This window comes from Terrapene carolina, unplaced genomic scaffold (genome assembly GCF_002925995.2).
Source record: "Terrapene carolina triunguis isolate 2854851 unplaced genomic scaffold, T_m_triunguis-2.0 Scaffold62, whole genome shotgun sequence".
NCBI lineage: Eukaryota > Metazoa > Chordata > Testudines > Emydidae > Terrapene > Terrapene triunguis.
The window spans coordinates 7,337,854-7,356,410 of NW_020664413.1; the positions used below are offsets into that span (position 1 = coordinate 7,337,854).

Consider the following 18,557-nt stretch of genomic DNA (forward strand, 5'->3'; position numbering starts at 1 on the left):
CTCTTATTGCAGTCAATTGGAATCATTCCATTGACTTTAATAGATGTTCTTTCAGGTCCCAAATGAGAGCTGGTCAGAATTTTCCAAATGTGAATGATTTTTTTCATTGTTGAGATTTTGAATTTCAATCAAAAATGTTGATGACATTTTTGGAATATTCCACCCTCAACCATCTCTAGCAATTTCACTCTATTAAATCAAATTATCCATAATTGGATGTAAGAACAGATGGAAGAGCCTAGAATTTGACCCCAGTTTCATATTTTGATTTTTCATCATGTCAAATGCCAGTTCATTCTTTACATCTTTTCAATCTGACACCTGGGGAAGACAAAAAGGGAACACTCCAGTGAACGGATTAGAAAAAGGAAGAACTATATGGACTAGGAATGAGAAAAGCAATTCAGAGAACATAAAAACGGACTCAAACATTTAGTCCAAAATCCAGACAAACTTCTCTGAGCTCTGAAAAACTTTTCTTATCATTAAAATTTACATAACTTCACAAAGCTGTATTTTTTGGCTTTGGCCAATAGATGTCAAAATACCATGTAAAAGACTGTTCTTGCAGCCAGACCAGAAGAAGGAAGTGATCAAGTGGTCAGATCATCAGCTGATATAAATTGGTGTAGCTCCATTGAATTCAGTGGAAATGTCAGTTAACATCAGCTGAGGCTCTGGCCCAAGATGTTCAGCAAAGATTTGGATAAACATAATTTTCATTTCCCAGTGATAGGTGCTATATAAAATTCTTTAGATAGATACAGACTTATGGGTACTTAGCTAGACAGAATTGCTGAATCTTTTGGGATTCAACCATCACCAGTAACCTCTTCACAAATGGGAAAAGTTTCCAGCGTAATCTTGACACAGAGGGCCACTCTTTTCCAATGAAATTGCACCTATGCATCTGTGAGCTGAATATTGTGCCATATTGCTAAAATACTGCTCAGGATCAATCTCTCGTCCTTTCTTTTTCTTTCTTTCTTTCTGTCTTAAAAATGTGCCCATCCAAAACTCTGGGCACATGTTCACTTATAAATATACAATAATAATTGAGGACCAATGTCCCACAAAGTGATCCCTTACCAGATCCTACTCAACCTTTTGTTCAATCATCCCTCCCTGTATCTCTCCCACCCCCATCCCATCTTTCCTCCACAGTAGGAAAACCCTAGGAGAACAAATGGATCTTGTGATATGATCTGAAGATTTAACAAATTCTTTTTTTAGAGAATCAAACTGGTAAATGCATTCCAGGGTAAGGAGCCCCCTTTTGAAACTAATACAGAGAAGAGGCAATCTTTGTTCCTGCCAGAACTGACTCTGCCCGTATGGAAACCAAAAACTCAGTCTGAATTAAGTGACCTTTAGTGCAAAGTGCAATTAAAACTTCTGACAGCATAAAATGATATCTCCAGTTGGAGGCAGAGTTGCGGGTTGGCCAAACTGTCTATTGCCCAGAATTGGTCTGCTAACTTCGACTTCATGAATGTGATGGTGGAAGAAAAGGACCTCTTTCTTTCTTTCTTCCTGCACTGGCATGGCATAAGATTTAAAATACTTGGGCACAAATGAGTTGACTCAGTCTGAGATTTTTTACTACTGGCACTCTAGCTGTCTCCCCAGCACTTCCCTCCACTTCATCTTTCTCAGGTCATCAGCATTCCAAGGTGTCCCATATAGACAAAGCTGGAAGAGGGTGCTTAGGAGCCACACATAGTACTAACCATGGACAAAAGCTTGCTGTAAGAATGTCCTACTAGGCCATTGAAAGAGTGGTCCGTGGGCTGGGCAGGTCTTCTCAAGATCATCTGAATGAAATAAATGGCATAAGGAATGCCCTTGAACAGTAGTATTTTACTGCCATCCAAAGGTTAAGGCCAAAACTTTCAAACTCCAGTGCTTAAAGTTGAGGCATCCAGATAAGTAGCCTGATTTTTAGAGGTGCTTAAAATTGTGAAGCAGATCCGGTGATCTAGCTGGACTGCATGCAACACAAGTCAGGAGGGAGAAGGGTTTGCCAAGCTGGCAGAAAGCTCAGTCTTTTCACTCTTCCACACCTGGAGACGCTATGTGCAGAGTTAATCCACTGGCATAAATTAGAGCAGCCCAAGGGACTGAAACTGCAGCTGAGGATTGATGTAGCATAGTGACCTGCTCCCTTTACTCTGGTCACGTCCTTATACTAGTAGCAAGGAGGTAATGGAGCAAGACCCTTTACAGCACTGGATATAATCCTTTCAGGGTCAGACACCAACTCTATGACCAGATACTGTGTGGTGCCACACACTGCATCTAGCTGTGGGGGTTTTATAAACTTGTAATAAACCCCATAGCCAAAGAAATCAAAACACAGACAAAGCTTATTGCCATAGGCAGCCCAGATTGGTGATATCGTAAATTAAAACTGCTGCATTTCTCACTGATATTAATATATATATGAAACAGATCAATACACACTAAAGCTATTTTGTCCCCCCCTCCCCATTAGAGTCTCACTTTAAAAACATATGGGGATTAAAAGAATAACATGCTTAAAGGGAAAGGTTAGTTAATAAGATTTAGGGAAAATCTTTAATGAATACTTTGTCCTACTAAAGATCATTCTGAAATCTACATATGTTTGCAGACAGTTAGGGGCAAATTGTACATTGACAATTTACACCTGCTGAGACTATACCTCTTAGGGCTTGATCCAACTTCCACTGAAGTTGTTGGTTGTTTTTCCATGGACATCAGTAGCAGTTGGATCGGACCCCTACACAGTATGAAAACAGAACAGCAGAGAATCCATCGACTGTGTTTTGCTGTGTGGACTTGAAACTCTTCTATTCCACCACTTCCCTAACTTGTGTGGTTACTGATTGTAAAATATTGTCCATTCAAAATGTCTGTTACAAGAAATGGATGCATCATTGTTCTTTTAAAAAATAAAGCATTTTAGGGCCTGATCCAACGCCCAGTAAAGTCAGTTAGCATCTTTCTACTGACTTTAATGGGCTATGGATCAGGCTCTTAGGGCATGTGGCGATCCCATCTGGATGAGCTTTAATATTGTGTTTGCCTGCTATTGTATTTGAAACAAAAGCAATGAGCTGCATAAAGGGGGGGGGGGAGAACCCACACAGACTTTAAGAGTTTGGAGCATTTCTGAGATAACATTTTATTCATGTAGCTGCAGTATTTTTCCATGTACCATAGACTTAAAGCCAGTTGTATTCCACCTCTGTTCCCGCAGAAGATACCAGTGGGTTGTTTTTACAGCCCAGTTAGGAGTCTCAGAAGTAATGCAAACTTTAGGTTTAGCTTGTTAACTGAGTTCCAAATACTCCAAGTTAAAAATAAAAGTTATTGGAAAGCCAGAGCCCACTTAGCCATCAGTCTAACTGCAGCCTGCCACTAGCCAATGAATCCAAGATGCTTAGAAGTGACTTCACACAAACACAAACCTTCTTTGCCAAAGAAATTAGGGGTGTTTTGTTTGTTTTGTTTCAGATTATTTCCATCTGGTTGAAAAAACTACCAGTGAGTGTGAGCGAGAATTCAAACTGGATACAGTGTGCCAGCTATGCTAACTGATTGCCCAGAATGGACATGGAGCTACTGAAACCAGGTATGCATGGACTCATTCTTACCGATTCACAAACCCCGCCGCTGGGCCAGTGAGGAGGAAATCAACCTGCCCAGTGCTAGGGAATCTGACAGGTTTCTTGCAGGAAATCCTAGCTACTTTTCCTCCTCTGCTGTGCTTCTCTACTCCAGTATGTGAGAAAGGCCCAGCCCATCTGGAGCAGCAAATGGTGCAATTCACTGGAGGAGAAGGGCGGGGGGGGGGAGGATTAGAGTGAAAACAGATCCGGCACTGGATTTTGACTATGGAGATCATCTGACTTGAGTTAACAAACCCCAATTCAAATTAAAAGAGTGGGAGAGAAAAGTTTTCCCCCCCTCCCCCTTCTTTTTTTAAAACTTTCTTCTTGTGTCGGTGCTTGAAAGACAAAAGCTCCTCTCTCCTCCCCCCCTACAGTCCTCCTAAACTTCAGCGTGTGTGTGTGTGTGTGTGTGTCGGTGTCCTACGCTGGGATGATGGATGGCAGAAGTGCAGAAACACGCCAGCAGCAGCAGAGGCTCCCGACACTTTTTTAAACTCTCTCCCCTCCAAACTATCATCAATGAGACTCCTCGGAGGAAGAAGGGGAAAGAGCCAAGCTGCAGCCGGGATTTGTGGTGGTGGCGGCGGCCGCAGCAACAGCTTTTAAAAAAGGCACCAAAGGGAAGGACGTCTGGAAAGTCCCTCCCACGCCCCCCCAAGTTTATGATGGGGGGCTGAATGAGCAGCCCTGCTCCGGAGCAGCTGCTGGCACGGTGAAAACTTCCTGGGTTCTCTCTTTGGGTAAAGTTGATTTTTGATGATTATCCCTTTCTCTTTGGGGTGCCTGTGTTTTGAGAGGGAGAGTGAGGAGGGGGCTGGGAAGTGGGGAAGAAATTTCCCTAAACTGCGCCGGATCATGCTTCCCTCGCACAGGGGTAGAGTCCCCTGCTGCCAGTGTTAGGCGCTGCACTTTGCCAGCAGGTAAGTGGCACGGGCTCTCCTGCGCTGGTTACCGTGGGGTGGAGGGGGGCTTTATCTCAGCAACTTTGGGCAGCGGGTTTTTGGGCTGTTGTGCTTGGTTCACTTTCCTGCTCGTTTCCATCTCCGAGCTGGGGCGGACTGAGCACAAGGGTGCGGGATCCCGATCGCACCAGAGCAGAGCCTGAAACTGACCAGAGACGTGGTCGTGTTGCGCGGTGTTAATTACACCCCTGCCTGGCCACACTGGAACCCCGGAGTCGCCTAATGCTGATTCCGCGGGAGATCCCGGCCGTTCCGGGGTGTTTCCCGACCCCTCATCTCCAGCCCGCCGAGGTGTAGATTGCTCGGGGGAGACCTTTGCTGCGAAAGGCTCCTTCCTTTCCCCCCACCTCACTCCTGTAAAGCTGCTTAGATGGAGCCGGGGGGGCAGGGGGGGCGGTGCAGCCCGCTGCTTCCCTGTCCTCCGTCCGTGAATGGAATTGTTGCATGCATACTGTGGGGTGCCCCCACCCCTATTTTAGGGGTGCAGTGCTGCTGGAAGGGTACAGTAGTAATATTGGGACAGTGATTTCTACTGGGTGCAGTGGGGACCGGTGCTTAAGTGACAGTCACTTCCCTGCAACTTCTGCCCAGTGCTGCACCCAGGCAGTGCCGAGACCTGCTTGTTTTCCTGCTGAAGGTAGCTTTGCTCTCCAAAGTGATCAGTGAATTTACTACTGTATTTTAAGTTGCCCCCCACCCGTCTTTTTCTCCCCCTCCCCCCAGCCCCCGGGAGGAGCAATCTTTCAACAAGTATATTTGCTGAGGAATTTCAAAAATCCACTGCTGCAACTTGATCCCTGTGTGATGAGGAGCGGCTTGGAGAGAGCTGGGCGCCAATCCTATTAAGGATTTAGAGAGCAGAGAGTTTCCCCCTGGACTCAGTGGCTTTAAAACAATCGGGGGGATCGGCTCATCTAGATGCCTTTTCTGCCTCAAGTAATTGCTCTCATTTCCTAGGAAACCTGATTTTTCCAGCCCAGGAGATTAGGATGATTTTTCAATAAATAAAATAAGATCCTGTACAGAGTTTGCCTGCAATAGACTCTGTGACTTTCACTCTCACCATGAGGTGTGTGTCCAGCCAGGGACAGAGTGCCAGCCCAGTTAAAGGATTTTCCAATTGTACACATACTACTTGATCACAAACTTGGAAAGTGGGATTATTCAGAAAGTTTTGTGGGCCAAGATGAAGTATCTATCCCACAACTCTTTTACAGAAGGCAAAGCTCTCTTTTATCTATCATGTGTATATGTTCATGTATGTATACACGTAACATTGCAAAATTTGAAAATGTACTAGTGCAGCCCCCCAGAAATCTACTAAACCATCTTTTATTACATTGTTGATGGGGAAAAAATAAAATGTTAGTGATCCATGGAAAAAAAATACTAGCCCTGGGCTAGTGAGCAAGTACATTTTTAAAGGCTATTATATGTGTATATTTCTTTGCATATGAGTGAGTGTGCACATGTATATGGGTGTGTGTATGTGTATATATAACCAGTTATATATAACTGAACACAGTCTTAACTATGGAGTTACTACCACATCTGTGTATGTGTGTGTGTATAATGTGTGTATGTCTAATCTGTTTAGATTTCTCTATATTTGATACAATTAAGGATACGCCCTCCTTTACACATATTGAAACAAACATTTTATTGGGTTATGATGAAATTTATAGAGCTTAACGGCTATAGACAAAAGGAGCAGTTGTAAAACTTTTTTTTGCAATTGAGGCTCTTGGGATGTACAAGAATTTGAAAGTAAACGTTTCACTAGCATGCTGCATAAAATAGCATTTAAACAAATATTGTATTGGCATGCACTGTGGAGCTAGTGCCAAGAAAGTAAAGTAAATAAACCATGAAATCCAAAATATACAGATGTGGAATAGACTGATTTGTTATAAGACTTACCGATTTGATCTGTTTGTTCTAGCTACCTTACGTTTTTTAAAAAAGATTTTTTTTAGGTTACTAAAACTAATTTGTATAACTTTGCTAGGGGAAAAGCAGAGAATTCTGCCTACATTTTACATTTACCTGGGAAAGGAAACCCTGATAAATTATTATTTACACTACTTGATTGCTTGAAATGCATGGTAATTATTGTATATAGCATGTACCTTTGTTGAATTGGTTTGATTCAGTTTTTCTGAGCTGTGGATATGGTAATTTGCATTTGGGCTGGAATTCCAGGAAATTTTGACACCTGTCAAACTTTAATTTTACTAAAAAAGGGCATATTGCGTGTAATTAAAAATCGGACACATTTTTAAAACATGAATTAAACTCAACAGGATTTTTTTTAGTGCAGTTAGTTTTTTGAAACTTGTCATACTTTGATCAGATGACCTACCCAGAATACCAGAAAGTGCACGATTAAGTGAAGTTGAACTATTATTCTATGGATCCCTGTCTATCCAACCTTGTCTTGTATGTTTGTAAAAGAGCTAATCTTTAAAGAAAGGTGAGGTAAGATTCACTTGATCTTGAATGTTGTTGTCTTAAGTATGTGACTTTGAAGTGCCCAGAAATGCAACTGCTGTTCTTCAAAAAAACCAACAGATCTTGAAGACTGTTTCCAACTTCCTTTCAATGTCTCTTTTTTTCAGTGTGTCAAAGGGGATGTATACAGATGGACAAATATTATTTGTATTTGTATTAGCTCATTAATATGAGAAAAAAGTAGAGAATCGGGTCCAAATTTTCTCTGATAAACTGGAGTTGAAGTTACTTCGGATTATACATGTATAAATGAAAACAGAACTTGACCCTACCTCTCTAGTACATAACCTAGATTTTCATGTCACCTTAACTTTAAGAAAACAAACGAACGGGTAGTGTTGTTTCTTTCACCATGAAATTATATAAATGACCACATTTTTGGATGAGATTTGAAAAGCAATTGAAATGTTTACGGTAAAAGACTGGTATCATTTTGCTGTTTTCCTTACTCTGGTTACCTTAAACCTGAACCGGGTCTTTTCCTTACAGTGCCTTGCTAATGTCACCAGACAGAAAGGACTACTTACTGTATGATGGTTTTGGAATTACATCTTGGAGACTATCAGTGATTTAAAGATGATTAATTTTTTTCCTGATCCTGATATTTTACTTGGTGTTTTTAAAGCAGCTTTCAAACACTAGATTTATTGTTTTGGGACAAGGTAGCACATCAAAATAACAACACCAGGATGATCTCAATTCTTAACTTTAAAGTAGAAACCCAGTCAACTGCCTCCCCCTATTTTTGGTGGCCTACTGTAAGCCAGTTGTTTGTACTGCAATCTGAAAGATACACAAATACGCCGTGCTTTTTGTGCTCTGAGAAGTGCTCTGTTCACAAGTTTCCAAGTGCAGATTAGTGAAGATAGTGGATTCAGTAAACAGTCACCAAAATCTATATTTATTTGTGCAGCAAACACCTATCCATTGCTTCTCCACAAAGAGGCCACTTAATAATCTGGTGGAGGATTCTGAGTCAGTGAGTTTTTAAAAGAGGCTACTTTGGAACATTAGATGTGACTATAGCATCAAACTAATTAGTTGCCACTCCAAACCATAGCTTCCAGGGCTTCACAGAAATTTGATATTTGCACTTCCCACTCACAGTTTAGGCAGCTCATTCAATAGTCTGCATTTCTACTGATGGAGAAGATTGCAAAGTATTGGTTGAAAACTGCACAACTGCTTTATATACCTGTGTAAGTATTTTAAAGAACTGTAGCAAACATTGACCAGTATTCAGTATCTTACAGCTACTTCTGCTACATTCCCAATACCACCTAAAAATAGATATTCAGTAATTATGAGGGATAATATAACAAAATAAAACCAGCATGAATGATTTCCAGTACAAGAAGACATTGTGCTGGCAAGCAAGCAATAATCACACACATACATAAAAGTGTGTGTGTAAAATCAAATGAGAGAGACATAGCATTAGATCATGTAAACAGCTGATCAGGAACAGTTAATATGTTCCTTTCTGAAATCCATTGAGAAATCATATATCTGATCTTCCATACTAAGCTTGATATGAGAGGGATAAATTATTTAGGCTGCTATTTGTTTGTGTCCACTAGTTTTGGGTGTGCAGTTTGAGACATCTAGGGCCTGATTTTCAGAAGTTCTACGCAGCAAGAACTTCAGTAGGATTTATGGTTGCTCAGCCCCACTGAAAATGGGGCCATAGATGTTCTCAAACTGGACACCCAAAATCAGTGGGCATTTTTGAAAATAGAGGCCTTAGTGTCTTGTTCAAAGTTTGATAGTGTCCTGTTGATACATTTTTTCATGTCTCAAATCTTTTTGAGACTGTCACCTTTAAGTAGATTACAAATGTCCAGAAAGAATGAAATTAGAATTTTAGGTTCCAGAATTTATTATTATATTATTTCTTCTACCTTCTAAGCATTTATTCTCATTCAAAAGGAGTTTAGCAGCTTTATCCTTTAATTTTGTGAAATTGCAAGAGTAAGCTTTAAGCTATCTTTGACATTTTGGTTTAACTTGAATAGGTTAATGTGTTTTTTTTTTTTAAAGAAAACAAGTTGGTGGGAAGTGTGTTTTAACTGTGAGTACCCGATTTCAGCCATTAGCATAAGAAAAAAAGTTTTAGTGCATTTACTATTGTATTGAATGAAGAGTTCCAACAGTCAGGGAAAAGAAAGTGAAAGGCTGTAAAGAAATGATGGTCTATTCAGATTATTCAGCAGCCCAAAGCTCTGGTCATCTGCCTCTGAAATCTGTGATCGGGATATCACTTTTATCTTCCTGTGCCTTTCTCTTGCCTTTTTCACACGTTCACTTTTGTCAAGGTTTATTGATCACGTTTTCTTCTCTGCAAATCTGTGGAAAATTTAATGAACCAAAAACAACAGTGAAATAAAAGGAACTTTTTATTCATTAGCGCTAGATTGAATTTTTTTCTTTAGCCTGTACCCCCTTGCCTCCCATGTGTGTGATTGTGTAACTGTAGTACTTACAGTAGATACAGTTGAAATGGCTGCATTTGTATTCTGTTCCAGGGAAAAGTTTATTTAATGTGTGTGACCTAGTACTAAGTCTAATTCTTATCACTTCTCTCTCTCTCTCTCTCTCTGTTGTTATTGTTACTTTTCTGAGTTTCAGATTCTTGACTGTGTTGCTTATGGAGTTAAATATGATAAAGTGTGTATTCTGGAAAGTATTTACCTATGTTAGAATGAAACCTGTTTGCTATCTGGTAATTAAACCAAAATTTAAATGATTGCAGATTACTAGTAGTTATTTACAACCCTGATTGTTTTGGTGCCATGATCTTTGTTCATTACACATCTGCTTTACTACTGTGCTGCCCTAGAGCGCTTTGTGATGCAAATGTTTTTGTTAACTTACAAATAGTTTCAGTATCTAGACCATCTCAGGTGACATAGTTAAAGCTCTTCTTTTCTCCCAGCTGCAACGAAAAAGCTCTAATTAAATGTGGCTTCCAGTATGATTAAGTTTTGCTGACATTTTCCATGCAGCAATTTACCTTTATGGAATCTGTTGAACTATGGTTCTTTTTCGATCCTGTCATTGGGGGTGAGGGGGAAATTTAGCAATGCAGCTTGTAAGTGTAGGAAAATAAATGAAAATGGAGGTGCACATCTGTTAGAGATATTTCTTTGCTATCCATTGAGAGTGTTACTGTTACTTATTAGTCTGAATGAAATACTAAAGTGCAAAACCTAAAGGGAGGAAGATTATAATGTTCTGCAGAATGATCCAAAACATTTCAGTAATATTACCGTAAGTTGTCATGCTTTGGACCATTACAGCAGTACTATGTGTAAGGGATGGGTTAACAGCTAGTGTAGGGCAAATGTCCCTAGATATACCATAATTGTATTATAAATTTTGAGATATCTGTGGTTGCCCCTGTTTCATACACGTCAATGATTGTATTCATTATCGGAATACACTCCTGTGGTTTATACTTCCACCTGGTCTATTCAAAGGATTTTCTACCCTGCAGGGTGAATTCCATTGAATAACACTGGGTTCCTACTTAGAAAAAGTAAAAACACTCCTTTCCTCCATGAAAGGTGAATGTTAAGGCTCCAAGACTGCGCTACATGCAAATAAACAATGTGAACCCAGTGAAGCCTTTGCAGAGTAACATGCCTTTACCTTACTGCTGTGCAACTAACTAAAACCTGTATGAATTCAGAGCTCTGTTCAGTTGGGAGCTGCAGTATATTACCCATTACTCCAATTCCTTTAATGTTGGCAGGACAATTTCCATTTTAAGAATGCTACGAACAGCTCAGCGGAACAAATCGTTTTTGTTTTGTTTTGTTTTTGCGGGGGGGGGGGGGGGGGGGGAGTTCCCAATGTGATACTGTAACATTGTACCTTTGTACTTGATAATTATCACCATCACAATTTTGAATGCTCATTTACTGAAAGTTAAATACAACTTTATTTTTACCCCCAGATTATAGAGCAAGGATGTTAAATTATATTGTGAGTGGATGACCTGAAAGTTGTCTATCAATTCCAGCTTTATTAGATCTCTAATGATTTTAAGTAGTTTGATGCAGTTATTACTATTAACTGAAAAACCCTTTAAATAGCCAGTCACTTTTTTTCAACTTCATGAAAAGAAGTATCTTTAGCTAAAATTAGAGTATATTTTCCCCCTCCCCCTTTATATTGATCTGTAGGGTCCTATTAGAGCCCCCTTTTATCAGCCCTTCTTAAAAGAAAGATCTGTTGATTACTGTGGTGTTAAAAGAGCATCAGTTCCAAAGACCAAGATAGGTCCTTTTCAGAGCGATCCTTAGCAATGCCTCTTTGTGTGGTGGACAATGCAATAAGTCAGACAGGACTTTTTGAGCCACATCTATAAGGAACTGTAAGGGCCACTGAAGTACACTTGTGTTAAGTTGAATTGATTGAAATTTAATGGCTGTTAGTGGCTATGAATGGTAATGATTTTCTAGTATCTTTATCATGCTTGACATTAATAATTGGAGAGTGTGTATGTGTGAAGCCTGTGTGTTATTCATTTTTAAAGATACTTGCTCCCACCCCTCTTTCCCATAATTTAGTTGTTTTGATGCTTTAAAAAAAATCTCAGGCCTCAAAGAGCATGTACATCTTGTCAACATAATTTTGTGCTCATGATTTTTATTTTTTCCAATTCCGACATAAATCAGACTACAATATAACGAGCGTGATGAATTTGTTTTACATGCCATCATGAATTAATGTTATGCAAATGGAAGCTTTACAGGTACTGTGATTTACTTAATAATTGCAAGTTCTAATATTTAAGCACATTCATTATGTTTGAGTTTTAAAAAAGTACATATTTTAAAATGTGAAATGTGAGATTTGTGTGCATTTGCTGTGTAAGCACATCTTGAGGGCTAAGGAAGAATCAATCAGTGTTTACTTTGGGCATCTTTTTCCTCTAGATGCTACAGAGACATTTCAAACAGAATAATCAAATATTTGTGTATATGGGGGAGAAGGGTATTGGTGAGGAAATGAGGCTTTAAAGTCTATGAAGTAGTAGAAAACTGCAAAAACCAAGTCAGTTTAGCTTTTTTTTTTTTAAAGGTCTGCACAATGGGTTTTACTATGCAAAGTAGTCTTTATTTCATTCCTAAATCTGCACTGAGAATCATTCTGGGGGACTGCAGTCTCTAACCGTACACTCAGAACAATCTGAAGAATTGGTGAGAGCTATAGGCGTTCTGGGTCAAAGGTGAATGTGAATGTGATCGCAGGGTTTTCAGTCTTTGATATCATTTTTAGAATGCTTCCCAAAGGCTAAGGACAAGGGAGAAGAAGTCTGACACATAAATATATCTTGAATCTCTGAAGATAAGAATAGATTTTGACTTTATTTCTCAAAAAATTGAGGTCACTCTGGGCTGATGACAGACTGAAAGTCCATCAGTCAATTTTTTTCAAATAAACAGACCTGAGGAACTTCTGTTTGATACATTGTGTGCGTACAGGTAGTGACAGTATGTTTAGGTTTTGAAGTTTGTGGTCCAGGTGTCAAGGTTTAGAGTAAATGTCTGGTCTTCATTGCCCAGGTAGTACGAATCCCATTGAATTAACAAATTCAAAAGTAAGCTTTTCTGAGCAGTATTCAACCATACTGCGTATTTGTCTGTGGATCCTGGAGCTTTTAGTCATGTGACTAGACCCTGAGTAGGATCTGGCTTTCAGCCATTGTTCCCAGGCAAATCCATAGGAGTATTGACAGGACAGCAGGATTTCACCTGATGTGTAGTAGTTTGAAGGACTGTTTATGCAGTTATGTGTCTCTTTTTAATATATGGGAAAAATTCACCCTGGTTCTCCACTCAAAATAGGAGGTAAGTGGTACATGGGCTTTGTAAAGTGCCCTTTGCAGGGGGGTGAATTCCCCCCATGTGCACAGTGGTCAAGCTAATCATCTTGTTTTGGGAACCACAGCTTTGGTATTTCCTAACTAGTGCTGGTTGGAGAAATTTTGGCAGAACCATATTATGTTAAGATATGTGGTCCCACTTCCATCAAAACAAAATGCTTCATGAATTCAGGTTGAGATTGACAGAATTTGATTTTGGAAAAAAACTGGTTGAAAAAGTCCCAAGGAGTTTAAAAAATGTAACTGAATTACATTTTTAGCTATATTGTTCTGAAGTGACTTTTTCATGTTGAATTTTTTTACCTTTGCATTTTAATACCAAATTAAAAAATGAAAATCAAAATGAAATGTTTTGAAAGAAGAAATATGCATTTCTCCCCCCTTTCATGGGAAATTTCAAAATTTTTGTTTTCTGCTCTGATTTGGAATATAACCAAATCTCAAAATCCTTCATGACACAGAACTTCTGTTCTCCTCACAGCTCTATTCCTGAATATTTCTGTATTCTGAGCATTAATACTGCATAAAGTTGAACATGTGAAGTGTTTAGCTAAATCAGGGCCATAATCATAAGCATAGTCTGACTTCTATATTTGGTGGGGGGGGGCAGCTCCCATCAGGCCAATGAGGCTGCGGGGTGGGGAGAGGTGCAAATTCTACATCTGTCCAAGGCTTGCAGTTTGGGGGGGCAATGCCCCCAACCTACGCCCATGGCTATAATGAATGTATTAGTCTTTCATTTCCTTGTGTGTGCAAGGTTTTTTAAGAAAAGAGAGTGGAGAGAACCTTTGTACCCATCTTGGTTCCACTGTCTCAAGGACTCCTTAAGGCACCACTTTGTTCCTTAGAATATATTCTGATTGCGTCTTCTAGTCAAAGCAAAATTCTTGACACTTATACATTTACTCCTAGAGCTGTGATGGTGCCAGTTGAGTTTTGGAATATGTGATGACATCATTCTGCTAAATTCAGTGCCTCCAATAGTGGGACCAGAATTCCCACTTTGGGACTAGTGGATATTATGTGGTGGTAGGAGGCGTAGGGGTGAGGCTGATTCCTGGAGGATTTGGCAGCTTGTAGAAGGAGGATTGTAATGAAAGGAGGGAACATTAACAGTCGGGAGGGACTTGGGTAGTAATAATAAAATAGGAGCATGCCACTCAAGATTAGTTACCTCTACCTCCCTCTTTTCAGATGATACATGAAGAAGCACAGAAGGTTGGATGGCTTTTCCAACAGGCATCCCTTTCCTCTGGTCTCTCTCAGACTTGTGTGCTTAAGATGTAAATATGTAGAGCATATGAAATCTACGTTGTATGCACAGTCTGATGATTGCATGCTCCAAAAATCACTTTAAGGCAGGGAGAACTGCCAGAGGGCAGGATAAAATGGATCTAATGGCCAAAGCCCATGTGGCTTCCACTTTTCCTTGTTCTCATATGTGCACCCTTCCAGACTGAATGGACCTGCCAGCGTCACACAGGCCTGCCCTCCATCCATTGAAGGCAGGCTAAACTTCAGTTCTGTGCGGTTCACTATGTGTGGATCTTTTGAACAAGACCTTAAGAATCACGGTCCTGTGTGAATATGAAATGTCCAAGATGCTTTTTGTGAAAGCAGGAGTTTATCCTGGGTGTCTTAATCATTAGTTCCCCTCTCCTACTTAGTGTGGTGTTGTGTGTGATTGGCTGCCACCCTAGAGATGACTGCAGTTTAGTGGCCCTGTAATGAATATAGGGCTCTTTTTTCTCTTGTTATATGTTAGATGCTAAGATGCAGGCTGTGTTTCCTATTAGCCAAACAGCATACCTTCTGGGTGTACTAAATCACCCATCCCTAAGAACAGTTGTGTAACTTACTGTGTAGGCTGGACTGCTGAACCATCGGTGCTGAGGTTCAAACAAAGTGCAGTGCTGCAGGTGCTGTTTTATAGGCTGGTTGCTTTAAAATGTCACACCTTTCCGTCTCTACTATTTCACCAGCTAATATGAGCTAATGGAATTTAGGCATCATATGTTCCTCCCTCTTTCCCTGGAGGTTACACGTTTCTAAGCACCCTTGAGCATGAGTTTTAAGGTCACTAGTGGCATTTTTAGGTCACAAAACTGCAGAGTGCCCTGTCTTCGAGCCAGGTAATGAAATGACTAATTAGTTCTTATATCACTGTGGTTATCTTATCTTTTTCTCTCCACTTGGTTCAGTTCTGAAATAGCATGAAGCCTGGTAGGGGAAAATGTTTGAGAATTATTTCATTTGAAACTTAGAGATAGCTATGCTCTGGGGTCTCCAGATGAGAAGTACTTTGCACTTACAGTTCATTTCACCTGTGGCTCTCAAAGCATCAATCATAATATGTTCTCATAGTTAAAAATATCACTCATATCAGTATCCTTATAAAACTCTTATAATAATGGTTCAAAACACTTCAGCATACAATGGTAATATTATGGTTTAGGTAGGGTTATTAATGGAGGATAAGAGCAAAGGTCTCTTTAGTGTATATATAGATATCTATATCTGTGTAAAGGTACATTGCAATTAAACTGTCCCTTTAAACCTTCAGAACTAGACACACTGGACAATGCAGATCTCTGGGTGTATCAAAGCTACATTAACCTATTTTAGTTTTCACTTTTCTCAGGTGTTGCTGGCATCTGCTCGTGACAGATGCTTTGTGATAAAGCCGTCAGATCAGCGTGCCTTTGGAGATACCAGCACTCCATGTTGGTACTTGCAGAGTGCTGTATCCAAATATTCTTTAATTGTCTTATTAAGTAGGGAATTAAGCTCTGCACTTTGACTGTTTTGGTGCCAGTGGCTCTTATTGCAGGCTTTGGCATGGCACCATTCTTCTTCTTCTTCTTCTTCTTTTTTTTTTTAAGATCCAATGTTGTTTTAATTATGTGGAAATTGAGTTGGAGCATAAAATCTGATGAGAACAATGACTAATTTGGTATACGGTATGTAAACTCAGATTTTATGTCCTTTCCTTCAGAATATTATGTGGGGTTTTCAGTTCTAATGCTTGTGATGATTTAAGAAATAAAAAGCAGAAATCCTTACTGTTGCCAGACCACAGGCTCCTTAGCGCCAGACTTAGAGACGAGCTTCACATGTTGTACATTTTAAAAGCGTACCATGTGTTATTCTTTAGCTAGCTCAGCCCCCCCCCCGCTATATAATCTCTTCCCCAGCCAATCTAACAGATTAGCTTTAATTAAATAAACTTTTCTCTTCCCCTGCTTCCGTGCTGTCGCGGGACAGTGGCCGCAATTGCGGTATTCTGTACCTATCTCCTGATGTGAAGCCATCTGCCCAGTTAAGGGTCTAAACTCACAGAAGAGATTGGAACCTGCCCTAGTGTAATGGTGTCTCTTCTGCTTTAAATCATTACTTGATATTGCTATTTAGTCCTATGTTGTGCATTAGGATCAAAAGCTCACAAGTGGCTAAACATATGTTTAGAACTTTTTCTCAGGGGATGTAAGATGTTTCAGTTTCTAACTGGGTTAGTTGCAATCCATGAGTCTAAAATGGAGACTCTTTGCCATTGGAATATTTTTGTTTCTGGAATTATGTTTTTACTCCTTCTTTTCTATACTCTTTGAACTTTTTTTCCCCACCCAATGCTCAAGAAAGGAATAAGACAGACCATGCTGGCTAGGCTTGGGCACAGTGCAGGGAGAATACTGGCATCTTGAGAAAACACATAGTTATTGTCAACAAGGTTAAGCTGTTTATTGTGAAACCACAAAAAATAAACAAATTAATCTGGAACAGTTGGGTCTTTCCTGACATGAGAGCTGTTCCAAGGGGGTATAGCTGTAAAACATTATTTGATACAACCTCCTTTCCATCTTGTACAACTTGCAGTAAGGCACAGCTTCTCACTGTAAACCAGGCTCCATTAGGTATTATAGATCAAAGGTCATATTCTGGCCCCTGCCCTGGCCTCTATGTGGTATTCTGGCAGCATATGGGGGCTGCAATAGCCCAAGGGAGAATTCTGCCCCCACAGGAGCTGTGTATGACTGGTCCACTGCCCCCTTCATGGCCTATGGTTTAGGGGGTGTGCCAGGCACAGGAGGAGGGTGTGTGTGACAGAGTTCACTCATCAGAGTGGTGCCTCCTGCTGGCCATCTGGGGGATTAGCTCTCTCAGACGGCGCACTCTCTCCTGGTGGTGCCTCTCCCATTGTCTTCTCCGTCTACAGCCCTGTCTCAACCCAGGAACTGCAGCATCCTTTTCATGTCTCTGCCCCCCAGCTGTGTCACCATCTGTGTTTTCCTCCTTCCAAGAGGAAAGTATCTCAGTCCAAATAGTCCAGCCACTTCCCCAGTGGCAAGTGTGTGTATGGGGGGAACCCGGACGCAAACACTACTCCGGGTCCCGACCCAGGGACCCTGTCAATAGCAGCCTCCTGTTGCCTCTCCTTAACTTCTCCACCAGAGCTGCTTCAATTCTCTGGGCCACTTTCCCATGGCTCCAGCACTTTCTTCTCCCTCTTCTCCTGACCTCCAGCCAGCATCTTCCAGCAGCCAGCCAGGAGATCCCACTTGCTCCCCCGGTCCCTGCCAGCAACTGCTCTGTCCAAGGTGCTGCCTTCCTGCAGTCCGCTAGGAACACAGTCCTCTCTCCTTGGGCTCCCACAGCAACTAACCCTGCTCTGCCCTGCAGCCCCTTTTAGGTAAGCCCTCTGGGCCCTGATTGGCTGCTCTGTACAACCTCTCTCCATGTGCAGCCTCCCTAGGCTGGTTTTAACTCCTTCCTTTACAGTGTGGGATGAACTCCCCATCACAAGGTGGTCATAGTGACCTAGCACTGTGGATGTTCTGGACTGCCGAGGAAGCCATTGGTAGCCTTGGGAAGGCTACCATAAGTTAGAGCAGCCTTCATAGACTAACTCATGCTAGAGGGCTGTTCCAGTCCCTGGTACAGGCAGAATCCAGGTGGTGTAAAGATGGCTTAAAGTGCTGTTAGGCTTGTGATGGCCAGAAGGGAAGTACTTCATCTTTGTTGGTCAAGATTGTTTTCATGTCCCATCAGTGGGCAGGGTACCAGCTATTCTTAATGGAAACTACAGTAGACGTCTCTCAAGAAAAGATTGCTTGTTATTGATATCTGTACCCAGTCTTCCTTTTTCAGAAAAGCTTGATGAGAAAATTGTGGCAGGACAACTGTGAGGGAATATGGACTTCTCAGACTTCCTTGATTTTAGTCAGTGAGGTTTTAGGCTCAGGTGTGGCCCCAGAAAATGTGCTGTTAGGGTTGGTTGAGTATCATGAGAATGATGATTCTTTTAATGCTGTCGTCTGCCTTTGATATCATAGATCATGGTGTATTGTGAGATGTCTGCTGTCCCTAGCAGGAGTAGCTCTGCCTCTTTCTCTGAGAAGTCCCAGAGGACTTCCCTAAACTGCCATCTATCCCAAGAACTCTTTTATGGTGGAATGCCACAGGCTACTGCTGTTTTCTCACCACTACTGTACGGGGGGGGGGGGGGGGGGGGGGCGGGGGGGTGGGGGGGGGGGGGGG

At 41.0% G+C, this 18,557-nt stretch overlaps 1 protein-coding gene across 1 annotated transcript in view; it reads left to right on the forward strand.

Annotated features, from left to right (window-relative positions):
* The first annotated feature begins 4,158 nt into the window (after positions 1-4,158).
* Positions 4,159-18,557, forward strand: part of GLI2 (GLI family zinc finger 2) — a 251,937-nt gene continuing 237,538 nt past the window's right edge. Inside the window, exon 1 of the mRNA XM_024197581.2 lies at positions 4,159-4,396. The gene's annotated coding sequence lies outside the window, so the exon portion shown is untranslated. The remainder of the gene's footprint in view (positions 4,397-18,557) is intronic.